At 50.0% G+C, this 19,903-nt stretch overlaps 1 protein-coding gene across 1 annotated transcript in view; it reads left to right on the top strand.

Moving 5' to 3' along the window:
* coro7 (coronin 7) overlaps positions 1-19,903 on the top strand; it is a 111,333-nt gene that overhangs the window by 14,961 nt on the left and 76,469 nt on the right. The window lies entirely within an intron of this gene.

Below are 19,903 nucleotides of genomic sequence, written 5' to 3'. Positions count from 1 at the left end.
TGTAGCTGTTTCAAAACGTTTGTTTTGTTGGCAATCCCAAGACGACAGCTTGGGTCTGTGATGCGCAATCTCACGTAGGGAATACAAAACAACGCTGTGATCATAGCGACCAGTTGTTGTGTTGCCGATGGTGTTTGAAATGGTGCAGGCCGGTGCGGGGAGTGTGTGACGAGGGTCCATCGCTCTTCGTAACTGTAAACATTTCAGCGCTGAAACAGCCCCTTCCCCCGACGGCTAGCCTCCCCCCGTACTGACAGAGCCTCTGTGTAGCACACACAGAGGTGCGGGTTGACACACACTCCTTCAGACAGCAATACACACCCTGATAACCCCAGACAGCTCATTGTAAACACATTATGTGCAACTACCTGGAGGTTTGTGATCGAGTCTATAATACTCTTTATGTGCAGGCCAGCAATCGGAAAATCGTTTTTGCTTTGGCCCAAATGCCAGATGTGCTGACTTGAAAGGTCTGTTGAAATGGTCTTATCACCTCCCACTGTAAACAGTTACCACGGGAGAGATGGCCAGGATTCGTTTTGTTTTCATGACTGGACAGAAAGCATTTGGGACGGATGGTTGTTTATGTTTGGCGGAGCTGTTGAAACAAGTGGTGCGTGTGTCGGGAGTGAGTGGTGCGTGTGTCGGGAGTGAGTGGTGCGTGTGTCGGGAGTGAGCGGTGCGTGTGTCGGGAGTGAGCGGTGCGTGTGTCGGGAGTGAGCGGTGCGTGTGTCGGGAGTGAGCGGTGCGTGTGTCGGGAGTGAGCGGTGCGTGTGTCGGGAGTGAGCGCTGCGTGTGTCGGGAGTGAGCGGTGCGTGTGTCGGGAGTGAGCGGTGCGTGTGTCGGGAGTGAGCGGTGCGTGTGTCGGGAGTGAGCGGTGCGTGTGTCGGGAGTGAGCGCTGCGTGTGTCGGGAGTGAGCGCTGCGTGTGTCGGGAGTGAGCGCTGCGTGTGTCGGGAGTGAGCGCTGCGTGTGTCGGGAGTGAGCGCTGCGTGTGTCGGGAGTGAGCGCGAGTGAGCGCTGCGTGTGTCGGGAGTGAGCGCTGCGTGTGTCGGGAGTGAGCGCTGCGTGTGTCGGGAGTGAGCGCTGCGTGTGTCGGGAGTGAGCGCTGCGTGTGACGGGAGTGAGCGGTGCGTGTGTCGGGAGTGAGCGCTGCGTGTGTCGGGAGTGAGCGCTGCGTGTGTCGGGAGTGAGCGCTGCGTGTGTCGGGAGTGAGCGCTGCGTGTGTCGGGAGTGAGCGCGAGTGAGCGCTGCGTGTGTCGGGAGTGAGTGGTGCGTGTGTCGGGAGTGAGCGCTGCGTGTGTCGGGAGTGAGCGCGAGTGAGCGCTGCGTGTGTCGGGAGTGAGCGCGAGTGAGCGCTGCGTGTGTCGGGAGTGAGCGCGAGTGAGCGCTGCGTGTGTCGGGAGTGAGCGCTGCGTGTGTCGGGAGTGAGCGCGAGTGAGCGCTGCGTGTGTCGGGAGTGAGCGGTGCGTGTGTCGGGAGTGAGCGGTGCGTGTGTCGGGAGTGAGCGGTGCGTGTGTCGGGAGTGAGCGGTGCGTGTGTCGGGAGTGAGCGCTGTGTGTGTCGGGAGTGAGTGTGAGGAAGTTGGTGGCCTTGGACACGTTCCGCACAATGGAGGTCTGGATATGCGACCAGTGCCGAACCTCCTGGCTGGCCTAAGCTCTGTCTGACCGCGACGGTCAGCGGGCCACTGGAAGTCTCGACCCGGACGGACTCGCCGGCCTCTCGGTTGTGAGTCCCCGCACAGATGAGGGTGAATGTGATGTAGTGGGCGAGCGTGAACGCTCTCCACATGGACATCCCAGTCGCGTCCTGTGGGCTCGCCTCGCCCTCCGTCCCCGTGGCAACCGAGATCCCGCACGGCTGACGTTTGTCTTTCCCGCAGCGTGGATGGCGGTTGTCCAGAGGGCACGCCGCACCTCATGAGGCCATGTTTTCACTAGCCAGGCTCACACGGGAGGGCTTACCTCCACGTCTAAATATGTTTCGATTTAAGTTGTTTCGGACCGCTTGTGCAGCCCAGTCCGGATCACCTGTGCTTCTTACACCACAGATTTATGTCCACATAGGCCAGGTGGCCAGCGCCTTTTATTGGGTGAAGCTGTGTCTCCGTGCGTGGACGGTGGTCGGATGTGTTTGTTCATCATGGGAGACGGAGAAAGGAGGAAGACCTGAGGAGGATTCCTGTGACACAGACATAGAGACGGAGGGCTGGGGGGGGGGGGGGACGGGGGACGTGATGAGAGACTGCAGGAGTTTCACAGGGACTGTGCTAATGAGTTGAGTACTGTGTGTGTGTGTGTGTGTGTGTGTGTGTGTGTGTGTGTGTGTGTGTGTGTGTGTGTGTTTGGCGCGAGGTGCAGGAGAGAATGCCAGCTGGCAACGAGCGAGAGCTTCACATGTGTGTGTTTAGGAGTCTCGTTAGTGGGGGCCCTCGCCCTGGCCCTGTTCCGTTTGCAGCTAATTAGATGAACGCACACACATGGGAGACACCTGTAGAAATGTGGAGGGGGCGTGCGGGGAGGGGCTCCACGCCAGCCGCTTTCTGACTGGCCTGTGAAGTGGTGAGCGAGCTGTGAATCACTCTCCGGATCTGTCCCGCACGGGTCTCGCTCGACCTTCCGAGCGGCTACAGGAGGAGAGGGAGCAGTGACGGTTAGCGTGGCTGTCTGCCCACGCGGCCGCCAGCAGATGCGTCCGAGCGAAAGCAGGCGGTCCACATGTGGTCACGCGGAAGAGACCACTCCTGCTCTCCTGGAGGGGGAGGCTCCCGCGGAAGAGACCACTCCTGCTGTCCTGGAGGGGGAGGCTCGCCGTTTGTCCCGGGCCCACTGGCTTGGAGCGGAGCTGGGAGGTCTAACGCTGCATATACACGCTACCTCTGTGAACCAGGGCTCAGATCGGGCGGGGAGGGGAGGAGAGGGGAGGTGCGGGGAGGGGAGGGGAGGAGAGGGGAGGGGCGGGGGGGGGGTTTAGGGGAGGGGAGGGGCGTGCTAGCTCTCCACGATGTTGGGGGGGTTGGGGTAGCCATACTTCATTCAGATGCCATACTTTGCAAGTGCACTGTTGTAGGTCGTTAACACTGCTAGATCCTTATGTTTGTGTTTGAGTGTGACTTAGCATGTTAGGCATAGCTGCAGCAGTCTGTGTGTGTGTGTGTGTGTGTGTGTCTGTCTGTGTGTGTGTGTGTGTGTGTGTGTGTGTGTGTGTGTGTACTATGTAATTACTCAGTATCACAGTTGTGACTCACAAATGTGTAAAGACTGCAATATGCCTACACATAAAACACATAAAACATTTTCAGAAAGTAAAATGCATTCAGAAAAATGTTTTATTTATATGTCACTGATTTTCATTGAAGTTGGGAAATTCCTCCAGACAATATTTCAAGATCTACACGCTGCCCATGAATATAATTCAGTGACTAAACTGATAAATAAATGATTCATTTATGTTCAGGGCCTTGAGGGTCTAAGAATAGATCCCAGAGTTCAGACTGGCCCCTCTAGCTGGACACCTAGAGGCCCCCAGAGCGGCACCCCAAGCCCTCTCCTGCTAATGAAACAGAAGCCAGCGTTTCCTGTGTACGCCCATTGAACTCCTGTAGCCAAACTGGAGTGCTGCTTTGATGAAGCTCACATATCCGCCATCAGGTTTTTATTATTACTATGTTTTATTTTTTTACTCATGCCGGGTTAATAGCAGAAGTGGTTTAGCAGCAACTTGGCACACACACACACGTGAGCATATACACACGTGTGCTGGGCTGCAGTTTGGAGCATCAAACAATCTGGCCGATCCACTTAACACAGGCCCTTTTGTCTGGGTGAAGCCCCCCCCCCCCCCACGCCCCCTCCATACGGTCTTGAAGTGCCCATGCAGACGGGGTGGCGGCCCCCCCTGGTGCCGTAGAGCCCTCTGTGTGGGGAAACGCCTTCCCATCATCCCCGGCACCTCTACGTGAGTAGAGCCTCACTTGAAGCCTGAAGATGACTCTACTGCAGACCGTCTCAGGGAGCCGTACTGGCATGAGGGTCAGAGTTCAGTGGTTGTATGGACCAATGGAATGGGCCAAGGGAAAAGATACCCAGTGAGATCAGCGATGGAAAACCAGCCAATCCAGCTCCTTCACGAGGCAGAGGAAATGGCCAATGTTTAGGGAACGTTTCCATGCCAGAAAAGATCCTGGTCTGGCGAAACCATAATGTCTGTTTTCTCCTTGTGCGTCTTCTATAGTTTGGGGGCGATTAGTGGTTGGACAGAGAGACTTTCAGGTTGCAGTTTGTTCCACCAGCCTTATTGTTATGGAGGATTCCTCATATGCAAATGTTGATTTTAAGATCATTGCTCAAAACTCAAGCTGATTGCTAATAAATGCTAATGCAGCCCAGTACTGCTGTAATCGTCTCCCCATAGCACATGTTCCTCGTTAATTTCCACTTAGCATCTTTGCATCTTCAGCTTTTATGGGGAACCATATGGTGTCCCATCGCTGCTGAAGGGGGTGTTCTACAGCCGCGTGGAGGTGTTTCATGCAGAATTGTCACGGCTGTGATTTCAGCCTGGAGGTGTTTTGCCCGTGAGGGTTTTAGCAGCTCTGTGTGGGGGAGTGGAGGACCAGCAGGGGAGCGTGGCGTGTGTGTGTGTGTGTGTGTGTGTGTGTGTGTGTGTGTGTGTGTGTGTGTGTGTGTGTGTGTGTGTGTGTGTGTGTGTGTGTGTGTGTGTGTGTCTGTGTGTGTGTGTGTGTGTGTGTGTGTGTGTGTGTGTGTGTGTGTGTGTGTGTCTGTGTGTGTGTGTGTGTGTGTGTGTGTGTGTGTGTGTGTGTGTGTGTGTGTGTGTGTGTGTGTGTGTGTGTGTGTGTGTGTCTGTGTGTGTGTGTGTGTGTGTGTGTGTGTGTGTGTGTGTGTCTGTGTGTGTGTGTGTGTGTGTGTGTGTGTGTGTCTGTGTGTGTGTGTGTGTGTGTGTGTGTGTGTGTGTGTTTGTGTGTGTGTGTGTGTCTGTGTGTGTGTGTGTGTGTGTGTGTGTGTGTGTGTGTGTGTGTGTGTGTGTGTGTGTGTGTGTGTGTCTGTGTGTGTGTGTGTGTGTGTGTGTGTGTGTGTGTGTGTGTGTGTGTGTGTGTGTGTGTGTGTGTGTGTGTGTGTGTCTGTGTGTGTGTGTGTGTGTGTGTGTGTGTGTGTGTCTGTGTGTGTGTGTGTGTGTGTGTGTGTGTGTGTGTGTGTGTCTGTGTGTGTGTGTGTGTGTGTGTGTGTGTGTGTGTGTGTGTGTGTGTGTGTGTGTGTGTCTGTGTGTGTGTGTGTGTGTGTGTGTGTGTGTGTGTGTGTGTGTGTGTGTGTGTGTGTGTGTGTGTCTGTGTGTGTGTGTGTGTGTGTGTGTGTGTGTGTGTGTGTGTGTGTGTGTGTCTGTGTGTGTGTGTGTGTGTGTGTGTGTGTGTGTGTGTGTCTGTGTGTGGCTGGACGTGTGATCAAGGTGTTTGTGAGGGTTGTTTTGTGTTATTGTGTGTTATGTATAGCACATGTGCATTTCTGCAGTGAACCTCTCACAGTGGATGTGGGGCAGCAGTGTGTGAGGAGGAGGAGGAGGAGGAAGGGCAGGCACTTTGAAGGCCAACGCTCCTCTCATGTGGCTAGAGGCGGATTAAAACCAGCTAACCATAACACTTTCAATTATGAAAGAGTTGTAAATGACAAAAAACACTGGAGAACTGTGACATGCTGCCACGGGCATCTCTCTCTCTCTCTCTCTCTCTCTCTCCCTCTCTCTCTCTCTCCCTTCCTCTCTCCCTCCCTCTCTTCTCCTCATACGGCCAGCCTGACTTATGAAGGTCTGCTCCCAGCAGATGTGGTGAAGTGCGATGTGGTGAACAGATCCCCGTCAACCCCCGCACTTCACGATCCAAGGCCCAGCCTGTCTATCTATTACTCTAGTCTGTTCCCAGTCACTGCTTTGATCGCTTGGTTTGTCCTTGTGCGGTTCTCCCTATTCGAGTGCTCTGTTTAAAGGGATGAACGCTCTTCCCCAAACTAGTGGACCTCTTCATTCTGAGGGTGCCGTCATTCCGCTTCACTGAAATGAGAGACATGTTGTAACCCAGACCCAGCCCAACGCACCTCGGTCCTGGCCCTCGTCCCCTGGCCCTTCCTCACTGGACGCCCCGGGCCGTCCGAGGGCCCGCTGGCCCGGCGCTGCCCAGCCGCCTTTCCACAGTTGCCCGACCACAACCACAGGGGCTCTGCCCAAGGAGGCAGGCCAGTTAGCGCGGGGCAGAATAACAAGAGGCTCTCTGCCCACTTGTGCCGCAGGACAATAAAAGCCATTTGTAGCCTCCCGCCGGGTGACGCCATGCAGCTTACCCCAGTGAGAGCAGCTCCAGTGAGAGCAGCCCCAGTGAGAGTAGCTCCAGTGAGAGTAGCTCCAGTGAGAGCAGCTCCAGTGAGAGCAGCCCCAGTGAGAGCAGCCCCAGTGAGAGTAGCCCCAGTGAGAGTAGCCCCAGTGAGAGTAGCCCCAGTGAGAGCAGCTCCAGTGAGAGCAGCCCCAGTGAGAGCAGCCCCAGTGAGAGCAGCCCCAGTGAGAGCAGCCCCAGTGAGAGCAGCTCCAGTGAGAGCAGCTCCAGTGAGAGCAGCTCAGTGAGAGCAGCTCCAGTGAGAGTAGCCCCAGTGAGAGCAGCCCCACGGAGTCTGAACCAAAACGGAGATGGGGGGGGGCGGTCAGGAGGGGGGGGGGGGGGGTTGTATTTATGTGGCTTTTTATATCTGGTTGGATGAGATGTGCTTTGAAATGCAATCGCAAACCCAGTTAAGACCGGTCACTTTTTATACTTCTCCGCTCTCTCGTCTCTGCATGCCAGATCGGGGAGTCTTATGCAGGTGCCGAACTGCGTGAGGACACGGCGTTTTACTTCACGTGGTTTGAAATCATATTTCTCATTTTGAAACCCACCGGCCTGGTGCAGATGGTGTTATGGGAGTCTGGGAAGAGCCGTGGTGCAGGAACCTGTTTCCACAGTTCGGCCATCTCGGCCTCCTAATGGATTTTACACCCTGTCGAATTTTCTTCAGCAATCTTGGAGCCCAGATTAGATTACCGCTCTCGCTCCGTTTTAGATATAACAGCTCAGGAAAACTCCGGAACTCCTCACCGCCTGGACGCAATGTTCTCCTTGGCAAGACGCCGAACCGTATGTTGTTGTCTCATGATTGGCGCTGGAATGGGCCCTTTTTAAATATGGCTGCGCAGTAAAATAGATGCCTCTGACAGTCGCACGTTCTCCTTCTAAGGGGAGCTCCCTCTATAAACACACGTGCCCGCGGTGGCCTGTGCACGTGTATATGCGCCCGCCCGCCTCCTGGCACGACCGGAGTCTGCCACGTTGTGAAAACACGGATGGCCTGTTTCCGAAAGCGCCGTGTCAGACCCCCATGGTTCGCAGGTCTTACTCTCTCCTGCTGGTATAGGTTATCAGAGACATGACGGCAGCCTATACCATCAGCACTGAGGGGGGGGGGGGGGGGGGGGGGTGGGGTGACCCAACCAGGTGGTTTACACTGCGCCCTCATCACACACACACACACACACACACACACACACACACACAGCTGAAAGCCAACACCGTGAGAGAGCATCAACACTAACTCTGTAGTCACCATATACACAACACTCACTCTGTGGTCACCATATACACAACACTCACTCTGTGGTCACCATATACACAACACTCACTCTGTGGTCACCATATACACAACACTAACTCTGTGGTCACCATATACACAACACTCACTCTGTGGTCACCATATACACAACACTCACTCTGTAGTCACCATATACACAACACTCACTCTGTAGTCACCATATACACAACACTCACTCTGTAGTCACCATATACACAACACTCACTCTGCAGTCACCATATACACAACACTAACTCTGCAGTCACCATATACACAACACTCACTCTGTAGTCACCATATACACAACACTCACTCTGTAGTCACCATATACACAACACTCACTCTGTAGTCACCATATACACAACACTCACTCTGCAGTCACCATATACACAACACTAACTCTGCAGTCACCATATACACAACACTCACTCTGCAGTCACCATATACACAACACTCACTCTGTGGTCACCATATACACAACACTCACTCTGTAGTCACCATATACACAACACTCACTCTGCAGTCACCATATACACAACACTCACTCTGCAGTCACCATATACACAACACTAACTCTGCAGTCACCATATACACAACACTAACTCTGCAGTCACCATATACACAACACTCACTCTGCAGTCACCATATACACAACACTAACTCTGCAGTCACCATATACACAACACTAACTCTGCAGTCACCATATACACAACACTAACTCTGCAGTCACCATATACACAACACTAACTCTGCAGTCACCATATACACAACACTCACTCTGCAGTCACCATATACACAACACTCACTCTGTGGTCACCATATACACAACACTCACTCTGTAGTCACCATATACACAACACTCACTCTGCAGTCACCATATACACAACACTCACTCTGCAGTCACCATATACACAACACTAACTCTGCAGTCGCCATATACACAACACTCACTCTGCAGTCACCATATACACAACACTAACTCTGCAGTCACCATATACACAACACTCACTCTGCAGTCACCATATACACAACACTAACTCTGCAGTCACCATATACACAACACTAACTCTGCAGTCACCATATACACAACACTCACTCTGCAGTCACCATATACACAACACTAACTCTGCAGTCACCATATACACAACACTAACTCTGCAGTCACCATATACACAACACTAACTCTGCAGTCGCCATATACACAACACTAACTCTGCAGTCACCATATACACAACACTCACTCTGCAGTCACCATATACACAACACTAACTCTGCAGTCACCATATATACAACACTAACTCTGCAGTCGCCATATACACAACACTCACTCTGCAGTCGCCATATACACAACACTAACTCTGCAGTCGCCATATACACAACACTAACTCTGCAGTCACCATATACACAACACTCACTCTGCAGTCACCATATACACAACACTAACTCTGCAGTCGCCATATACACAACACTAACTCTGCAGTCACCATATACACAACACTCACTCTGCAGTCACCATATACACAACACTCACTCTGCAGTCACCATATACACAACACTCACTCTGCAGTCACCATATACACAACACTCACTCTGCAGTCGCCATATACACAACACTCACTCTGCAGTCGCCATATACACAACACTCACTCTGCAGTCACCATATACACAACACTCACTCTGCAGTCACCATATACACAACACTAACTCTGCAGTCACCATATACACAACACTCACTCTGCAGTCGCCATATACACAACACTCACTCTGCAGTCACCATATACACAACACTCACTCTGCAGTCGCCATATACACAACACTCACTCTGCAGTCACCATATACACAACACTCACTCTGCAGTCACCATATACACAACACTCACTCTGCAGTCGCCATATACACAACACTCACTCTGCAGTCACCATATACACAACACTCACTCTGCAGTCACCATATACACAACACTCACTCTGCAGTCGCCATATACACAACACTAACTCTGCAGTCACCATATACACAACACTAACTCTGCAGTCACCATATACACAACACTCACTCTGCAGTCGCCATATACACAACACTCACTCTGCAGTCACCATATACACAACACTAACTCTGCAGTCACCATATACACAACACTAACTCTGCAGTCACCATATACACAACACTAACTCTGCAGTCACCATATACACAACACTAACTCTGCAGTCACCATATACACAACACTAACTCTGCAGTCACCATATACACAACACTCACTCTGCAGTCACCATATACACAACACTAACTCTGCAGTCGCCATATACACAACACTAACTCTGCAGTCGCCATATACACAACACTAACTCTGCAGTCACCATATACACAACACTCACTCTGCAGTCACCATATACACAACACTCACTCTGCAGTCACCATATACACAACACTAACTCTGCAGTCACCATATACACAACACTCACTCTGCAGTCGCCATATACACAACACTAACTCTGCAGTCACCATATACACAACACTAACTCTGCAGCCGCCATATACACAACACTCACTCTGCAGTCGCCATATACACAACACTCACTCTGCAGTCACCATATACACAACACTAACTCTGCAGTCGCCATATACACAACACTAACTCTGCAGTCACCATATACACAACACTAACTCTGCAGTCACCATATACACAACACTAACTCTGCAGTCACCATATACACAACACTCACTCTGCAGTCGCCATATACACAACACTAACTCTGCAGTCGCCATATACACAACACTCACTCTGCAGTCGCCATATACACAACACTCACTCTGCAGTCGCCATATACACAACACTCACTCTGCAGTCACCATATACACAACACTCACTCTGCAGTCACCATATACACAACACTCACTCTGCAGTCACCATATACACAACACTCACTCTGCAGTCACCAAATACACAACACTAACTCTGCAGTCACCATATACACAACACTCACTCTGCAGTCGCCATATACACAACACTCACTCTGCAGTCACCATATACACAACACTCACTCTGCAGTCACCATATACACAACACTCACTCTGCAGTCACCATATACACAACACTCACTCTGCAGTCACCATATACACAACACTCACTCTGCAGTCACCATATATACAACACTCACTCTGCAGTCACCATATACACAACACTCACTCTGCAGCTGCCATATACAAGCATCCTAAAACCCAGAACTTATGCTGGGCAGAGGAAGGAACCCATCAAACATCTCCTGCTTCTCTGGACGCTGCCTTGTTTTTCCACCTCTAAATTTTCAACTACAGTCAATATATACTGTGTGTGTGTGTGTGTGTGTGTGTGTGTGTGTGTGTGTGTGTGTGTGTGTGTGTGTGTGTGTGTAACTGCTTCCTCTTCCTATTAATTCAGAAGCACTTTGCTTGCACAGCTGATGAGAGTCCTCTGTCTGAAGTTTGAAATGCATAGTTCTTATTAATAAACTTCCTAGAATGTGCAGTAAACAGGAGATCAAGTCAGTATTTGTTACTACCACTCTTAACTTTTAAAATAGCATCAATTTGTATTGAAGTACTCAGCTGGTAAGTCTCCAAACCTCTGAGAGAACCTCCCCAGTTCCTCTGATGACTTTCTTCTATCTCTGCTTATAATTGCAGACTGACTCGGTTATGTTGCAGTCAGGTCTCTGGAGGCCTCATCTGCTGAGGGATCTCATCTGCTCCCTGTTCTTCATTTGGCTGGAGATGGTTCTTTATTACTGTAGCCATCGGTTTGGACCCATTGATATGCTGGAGACTGAATCTACCCAAACTTCTCAGCAGTATTATGAAGCCATTGAGTTATGATGAGATGAACTCTATTTACAGAAATACACACCAGCAGTAACCCTCCACTGTGCTCCCCGCTGATCCATGTAGTTCACACCGTCAGCGGACAAATTGCCCTCTGTTGCAAATAAAGGCTAGTTTTGACTCATTAGTCCAGAGCACCTGCTGCCATTGCCAGTCATTGGGCTTTTGTGCACAGGTCTGCTGTGATAGGTCTGCGTGGGTGAGGTCTGCTGTGATAGGTCTGCCTGGGTGAGGTCTGCTGTGATATGTCTGCCTGGGTGAGGTCTGCTGTGATAGGTCTGCCTGGGTGAGGTCTGCTGTGATAGGTCTGCTTGGGTGAGGTCTGCTGTGATAGGTCTGCCTGGGTGAGGTCTGCTGTGATAGGTCTGCCTGGGTGAGGTCTGCTGTGATGGATCTGCCTGGGTGAGGTCTGCTGTGATAGGTCTGCCTGGGTCAGGTCAGCTGTGATATGTCTGCCTGGGTGAGGTCTGCTGTGATGGATTTGCCTGGGTGAGGTCTGCTGTGATAGGTCTGCCTGGGTGAGGTCTGCTGTGATGGATCTGCCTGGGTGAGGTCTGCTGTGATGGGTCTGCCTGGGTGAGGTCTGCTGTGATGGATCTGCCTGGGTGAGGTCTGCTGTGATGGGTCTGCCTGGGTGAGGTCTGCCTAGGTGAGGTCTGCTGTGATAGGTCTGCCTGGGTCAGGTCTGCTGTGATAGGTCTGCCTGGGTCAGGTCTGCTGTGATGGATCTGCCTGGGTGAGGTCTGCTGTGATAGGTCTGCCTGGGTGAGGTCTGCTGTGATGGGTCTGCCTGGGTGAGGTCTGCTATGATGGGTCTGCCTGGGTGAGGTCTGCTGTGATGGGTCTGCCTGGGTGAGGTCTGCTGTGATGGGTCTGCCTGGGTGAGGTCTGCTGTGATGGGTCTGCCTGGGTGAGGTCTGCTGTGATAGGTCTGCCTGGGTGAGGTCTGCTATGATAGGTCTGCCTGGGTGAGGTCTGCTGTGATAGGTCTGCCTGGGTGAGGTCTGCTGTGATTGGTCTGCCTGGGTGAGGTCTGCTGTGATGGGTCTGCCTGGGTGAGGTCTGCTGTGATAGGTCTGCCTGGGTGAGGTCTGCTATGATAGGTCTGCCTGGGTGAGGTCTGCTGTGATAGGTCTGCCTGGGTGAGGTCTGCTGTGATAGGTCTGCCTGGGTGAGGTCTGCTGTGATTGGTCTGCCTGGGTGAGGTCTGCTGTGATTCCTGAAGTTTATTTGGAAAGTGGCCTTTTTATTACTGGTTTTTTAACAACAGAAAAATCCCCCTATATATTTTTTTCCATGAAATGTTTGGAGATCTAAATATATATATTATATATTATATACACTCATATAGCTGTCTCTCTCACTTTTTGTCTCTGTTCTTTACTCATTCCTGCTATTCATTTTCATTCCTGGTTTTGATTTTTCCATTTTGTTTAATTTGAGCCTGAGCTGCTGTGTTTTTCTTTCGTGCTGCATTCGGGTGCTGACGTCATTTGTGGTTAGTGGCTGTGTTGCGATTGATCATTAAGCAAGAGCCCAGCTGTCAGGGAATTGACCCCTGTGTCAGTCAAACCACTTGGTCCTGTAATCAATGGGAATCTACATTTTTCTTCTTCTTTGGAAATACTGTACTCCAGAAAGTACTTCTCTAGGTGTGTGTGTGTGTGTGTGTGTGTGTGTGTGTGTGTGTGTGTGTGTGTGTGTGTGTGTGCGTGCGCGCATGCTGTTTTTCCGTACTTGGGTAAGTTTTAGTGTGTGGACCCAGAGCTTACCAGCTGAGGTGAAAATATGTCTGTGACTATGGCCATTTTGCAGTATTAATTACAGTAGTAGACATAAATCAACAAAATCATATTTTCTTTTCCAAAAGATCTATTTTCATTTTCATGAAAACTGAACAGTTCACCAGTCCACTGACACAAATAATACTTGATTGTGGTTTGCACGATTTACTTGGCTTGGAGGTGAGAGTATGGTGGAGGAGCCCAAGATTCCCTGGGTGCATTGTGAGGATTAAGTTTAAGCCCAGGACTTACTTCCCTTCTCGTCTCCATCTCTTCATGTTTCTGTCGACCCAGTTCTCAGGACGTCAGTTGGGAGATTCAGTAAAAAAAAAACAAAAAAATACAACAATAGTGTGAAAGTTGAAAACGCCACAGAAGGAAAACATGGTTAAGCCATTTAGAAATGATGCTAAATTAAACTTTAGGCTAGCATGACATGCTGTGTATTCCCTCTTCAGGGACTTGTGGTCAGTAAAGCTTACTGTTGTTCTGTTCCATATCATTTCATGCTTTTAAGGAAATGCTCACTGTAGATGGACAGAACGAGTGAGAGGGAACCGGTCCTACCGCACGATGCACACAAGTAAACAAGCAGGTTGAACGTGCACTTGTCCCAAAGCCTTGAGCGCGAAGAGAGCAGGCTACTTATGACCTGGCCTGAATTTTTCACATACTGACCTTGGCTTGTTAGCGCTGGAGCTCTTTTTGTGTGCGTTTGCACTCTTAAGCACACAAACACGTCTGTGCCTATGGCATGACCAGTGGCACAACCCAGACGCAGAGAAGCCGACGGTGCAAACGACTGCTTTCACAGCTGTGCGGAGTGATTCCTGAGGCCTACGTTGAGCTCTGACTTAGTCTTCAGGGATTTTCATTGCTTACTTTTGGGGTTTTTTTTCCCCAACAGGCTGAGAGGGATTGTTTTTGGGAGGAACCATCAAGCAGAGGTTGGTTGTTGATTAGACATACCTGAAAAGGCACTGAAAGGGTTCTTTAATAAAAAATCCTGAAAAAGTAGTAGGCCTAAGGAAATTAAAGAGCTAAGCATCTGGTTTGTGGTTAATTTTTCTCCCTTTTCATTCTGTCTCTTGTACTCTACTTCTCCGGTCCAGCTGCTGTAACAGTTAAAGGGTTTGCATGAATTAGTTCAACCACAAATGGAAAAGAAGGTCACATATTCTGTTTCAAATAGATTAAAGAAGAAAAGGAGCAGGCCTTGATTAGGGGCCAGCAAGGCTCACACTGAGGGCTGATTCATGGACAAAGGGCAAAATGAAGTTCAGGTGGAAGATCAGAAAAGAAGAAAACCAACGGAAGCATTGCAGGGATCAGTCCAGGGATCAGGCCAAGTCCCTCCAGCTTCACGTGCTACCTTTTTCAGGGCAGGAAACCAACGTGCTTTAATCAAGGCACGGATCCGTTTAATTAGCCCAGTTCTGGCTTGGTGCTCTGTCCAAAGCACGCTTCCCTAGAACCACTCGGCTCGCGTTACAACCAGAACGACCGCCAGATTCGGCCCCAAAAAACGCCTCGAGGGAACGCGGGGGAACCGGCGCGCTGAGCCACCGCAGAAATCAGGTATGCAGCTCCGAGAAGCTTTGATGGAGATCAGCGGGAGGACGAGGGATGCGGCTGGAAAAGTCATGAGCGAAGTGAGATGGTGACGCAGGAGGGAAAATATGAACTGGTGCCGAGCCCAAATAGCTGAGGCCTACACTCTGTTCCGCCATGATGGTGAGGAGTAAGAGGGAGCAGAGGAGTGATGGTTCCCATATGTGCCTATAGACACCTGATATTTCTCCAGGGGGTGGATCAACATTCCTGTCAGTGACACAGATGTGCTCTCCGTCTGTTTAACCTCCGCATATGAATGTGAAGGATGGGGGTGCATCAAGGTGGCAGTGCGGGTCCTGCTTCATTTTCATTGGACGGCTTTGCATTTGAAACGCTGCTGTGTGACGAAATGTGACGTATCTGGGTTTGTTTATTTTTTTGTGGGGGGGGGGGGGGGGGGGGGGGGGGGGGGGTTTGCCTTTAATGTCTTTTTCATTGTAATATTTTTATCCCAGATACTTCTGGGCCTTTGGTCAAGAGCCCCCTAATGAATTCTTTTTGCTTCACTACATGCTTTTTGATCTTAGTTCAGCTGCTTTCTTTCTGAGCCTTTTAGAAGGATCAAATATAATTTTGCAAATCAAAATTATTTTTAAAAAGAAAAAATAGAAGGAACTCTCAAAGTTGCTCTGTGCTTTGTTCTCCTTCTAAAAAAACGTGGTACTCCCTGATATCATTTCTCTAACAAGTATGGGTGTGTTTGTATCTCTGTCTGGAGTGGTGTTTCCACTGAACTGTACATATACCTTCTGTAGTAATGAAAAGAAATGTTCACCATGAGGCCATTTTTCACACACTGAAACTATGTCTGGACAAGCATTAGCTTTCTTTCACAGACACGTGTCATTTCCAGCACAGGGAATAGTGGAGTTGAGTGGCAGTGGCTGAAACCCTTCAGGAGAGTGAGGATTTGTTTGGGAGAGGAGGCAAACTGTGTGATTACTGCCCCCTCCTCTCTCTCTCTCTCTCTCTCTCTCTCTCTCTCTCTCTCTCTCTCTCTCTCTCTCTCTCTCTCTCTCTCTCTCTCTCTCTCTCTCTCTCTCTCTCTCTCTCTCTCTCTCTCTCTCATCTCTCTCTCTCTCTTCTTTCTTTCTTTCTTTCTTTCTTGTTCATCTTCTCCCCACTTTCCTTCCACAGCTGCACATCCACTGCTGACAAACAATGATGACATCATCATCAAAGGTTTGCATCTGACTTACATCCGTACAGTCCAGTCACTACAGCGGTGACCTCACGGTGACCTCCCGCTGTCAGATCTATGGAAATCTGGAACGTGCCTATCCCATATGCTCCACATCATATTGGATTTGTTTATTTGGTTTAGATCGTTGTGTTGCCCAAACACCAGGCAAGACGGTGTGCTATATTGGCCGTAGTAATTCCTGGGGTGGGGAGTTGTACCATGCTGAGACTGGTTTACATCTCCTTCCCTGAAGAGTACCGTTACATAACAGCCTCCTTAGTCAAGATGTGATTGCGCTCCCGTCTCTCTTAGCAATAGGCCAGAGGTTCTTGTTAAGGAGGATGAGGCATTTTTATTTGAAGAAACTTAAGTGAAAAGAATCTTCCATTTTCTCACAGGAGCACTGGGGAGGATCCATCACTCACCCCCACCTGTTTTTGTTTCCAATTACAAATGTGTTTGTTGCTTAGTGGCCAGGGTGGGGGCCGGTGGGGTGGGGGGTGGGGGGGGGGTGGGGGGGGAGCATGAGTCAGTATTGTTTACGACTCTCTGGCGATCAGTGTTTTTTGTAGCCACCTGTGGGTGATGTCAGCAGCTGGTTGAAGGACTGGCGTCCTTCCATAAAATGGATTTTTCTCTGGATGCCGACCAGGTCTTTGTCCCCATATTGCATCTTAGTGACTTTGGTAAAAGAACAGTGGGCAGTGTAAGCTATGTCCCCTCAGAGAGACATATATTATGAGTTGTTCTTTTGAGATCATGCCGTGGTGGAAGTTTTACGTGTGGGGTGTGTGCCGATAGGAAAAATGCCTCATACGATTTACTGCAGCCACAGGTCGGACCCAGTCCCACACGGAGCAAACCAATCCCAAACCCAGTAAACCCAGTCTGCTGAAAGGAATGGAGCTGAGGTTGTTGGGGCTCGTCCAGTATGACGTTCTCGCTGTCTGATCGGTTCATTGCAGGTAATTAGGGCAGCCTGCATCACTAGGTCAGTGCCCGGTTCACGTGTGTGTAGCCTGACTCATCCGGAGAGGGAGAGGACAGATAAGATTCCATTCCCCTGAAATCAATGCTTCCAAGACTCTGTGTCCCCACCCAACTCCCCACAGACCAAAACCAGCGTAGGCTGTCATCTCGATCTCTCTCCATCAGCCTTTCACCAGCCAGGTCAATATTCTGTCTCCAAGTGAATGAAACATTAATCTTTCACTGAAATGGTTTAGCTATCAATCTGCCATTAGAAACCTTGGTGGGCCTGGGTGTGTCTGTGTGTCTGTGTGTCTTTGAGTGTGTGTGTGTGTGTGTGTGTGTGTGTGTGTGTGTGTGTGTGTGTGTGTGTGTGACCTCAGAGCAGACCCTGGCACTTCTCCCTGTGTAAAAGGCTTGGTGTGGTGATGAATAGTGATGGAAACTGGTGTAAAGTGTAAGAGCGTGTGTGTGTGTAATGTGGCTTCTGTACCACAGAGGCAGGGCGGTGGGTGGGGGGAGATGGACTCTTGATTGGACTCTGATGGGACACGTGTCACTCTGTGTTTCTGGATCCTTTGTTTTTTCCTGTTTATCGTCTCTCTTCCTTGTCTCTTGTCTTCATCTCTCATTCCCCTCTATGTCTCTCACTCACCGCCTCTCTCCGTCTCTCTCACTCTGCTTATCTCTCTCTTGCTTTCTCCTGTCGTTATCCTGTCTTGTGCTCTTTCAGTGATATTTCTTTCTGCCTCTTTTCCTGTTCTGCATTAAATAAAATGCAGGAAGTGTGCGCGCGGTGTGTGTGTGTGTGTGTGTGTGTGTGTGTGTGTGTGTGTGTGTGTGTGTGTGTTGTGTGTGTGCGTGCGCGCGCGTGTGTGTGTGTGTGTGAGGGAGAGAGAAGGAGAGCATTTGTGTAAATATGACAGCTACTCCCCATCATTTAACTTGAGAACCCTTTTCCGTCTGGTAGCATGTAAGCGTTCTCCTGATCCTCTACTGCTTGCATTCCTCGCTCTTTCTCACTTTATGTCGCCTGGGGTGTGTTTAACCCTCCTACCTCTGTAGTGTCAGCGCTGGGGACCAGCTGCTCCTCGTTATCCACTGCCACGCGTTGCCCCCCCCGCCCAGGGGACCGTAAAACCAGCAGCCAGGACTCAGGGGGGGCAAGGCCAGTCGGATGGCGTTCCTGGGTTCCTCTGGGTCCAGCTGGGCCCCACCGTGTGCCAGCCGGCGAACACCCGGACCCGGCCGCACTGGTGTAGCACAGCAGGCAGCCCCACAGAACTCCGCATGCTTTCATCCGCCTGCTTCATCAGTAGCGCCTTCCCCCGTGCACACGTGCGTCTGCTGCACAGGAAGTGTCCGGTCCTCAGAGCTCGGCAGGTCCAGATGTCACACTTGTCCTGTGTCCAGCAGCGCAGAAGGTCTGACAATGATCAAGCAGCAAGTGTCGCTCTAGGAAAAAACGAAGGATGGAAAAATAGATGTGACTTCTGTCCCTTTATTCTTCGTCTCTTTCTCGATTTCCCGGAGCTCTTTTACGGGCTGCATCTCAGCTGCTGTGGGCTTGCACCTCTGTCTCGGTAGGTGTGGCTGTCTGCACGCACCAGACTGCTGAAGGAACTTTTCCCTCAACACCGTTTAGCAACAGAGAGATGAATGTGTACTCTGTTCACATTGTTCATTGTCTTGGAAAGAAAAAGGTGGTAGTTTTTAATGCCCCACGTGAGCCGATCGCTTTGGCACATGCCAGTTCTTTGCTGGCTAGCAGTCAGAGCTCTGTGAAAATATATTGTTGATTCTGGCACCAATTGGTTATATGTGTGTGGAACTCTAAAGATGAATTTTATTTTGGAACCTTTGTTGATATGAGGTCATCAGGTAAATGTGGTTGGTTAAAGTTAGTTCAAATTGGTTGGTATTTGCCAGAAAAACTAGTTCTCTGTGTATCAGCCATGTTCAGAGGAGTCGTTGGCCCAGGGCGCAGAATTCAGTCATGCAGACATTCATGTGTGAAAATACCCAGGTACTGTGTACAGATCCTAGCTTGAGAACAGTTCTGAGAAGACCTCATCCAGGGTAGACACTCACACACTCCCAACATTTCTGGCATCAGTACCCGTGCAAAGCGGGTCATGTCTGTCGGTGGACGTCCCTACACAACATAAATGAGTTTAGTGCACAAACTGGAGAGCAGCTACTGAAGACGCTAACTAACTAACAGTACTAACTGCTAGCCAGAATTACAAGATTCTGGATTGTGAGTAAAACTGACATGAAACTGACCTATGAAAAATGATGAAAATTACATATATAATACATATTGATGATTTTATGCTCAGAACCAGGTAATAATTGCTTAGTCCAAAGGAGCTTGAGCTGATGTATTGATCATAAAGATATGATAGGAATGTCTTTTTCTCTCTCTCTCTCTCTCTCTCTCTCTCTCTCTCTCTCTCTCTCACTCAAACACAGAGCTTCCTTTAGAAGTGTTTTCATTCAAGGATCAATAACAGACAAGTATACATTTCCCAGCATCCTAACAATGTTGTTTTGACATCCCTATCTATACTGACATTGTTACAGGGGCCTACTGATGATTGTAGAGTAATTGAGCTGTTATTTGCTGGACCAAATATCACTGCTTCCGGTGTGTTGGTGTGCCAACCAAAACAGCCCCCCCCCCCCACATGTTTGTCACAGACATGTCCCGATCTGCTCCTCAACCTCATGAAACAAGATTTTAAAGGACTGGAAACAGGCTCGTCTTCAAATTCCTGTTTCAGAATCACCTGCAGTCAGTTTGTCAGTCGTCACTGTCCCACTGAGATTACA

This window comes from Brachyhypopomus gauderio, chromosome 2, assembly GCF_052324685.1.
Source record: "Brachyhypopomus gauderio isolate BG-103 chromosome 2, BGAUD_0.2, whole genome shotgun sequence".
NCBI classification, from domain to species: domain Eukaryota; kingdom Metazoa; phylum Chordata; class Actinopteri; order Gymnotiformes; family Hypopomidae; genus Brachyhypopomus; species Brachyhypopomus gauderio.
This window is presented reverse-complemented; position numbering and strand designations above follow the sequence as displayed.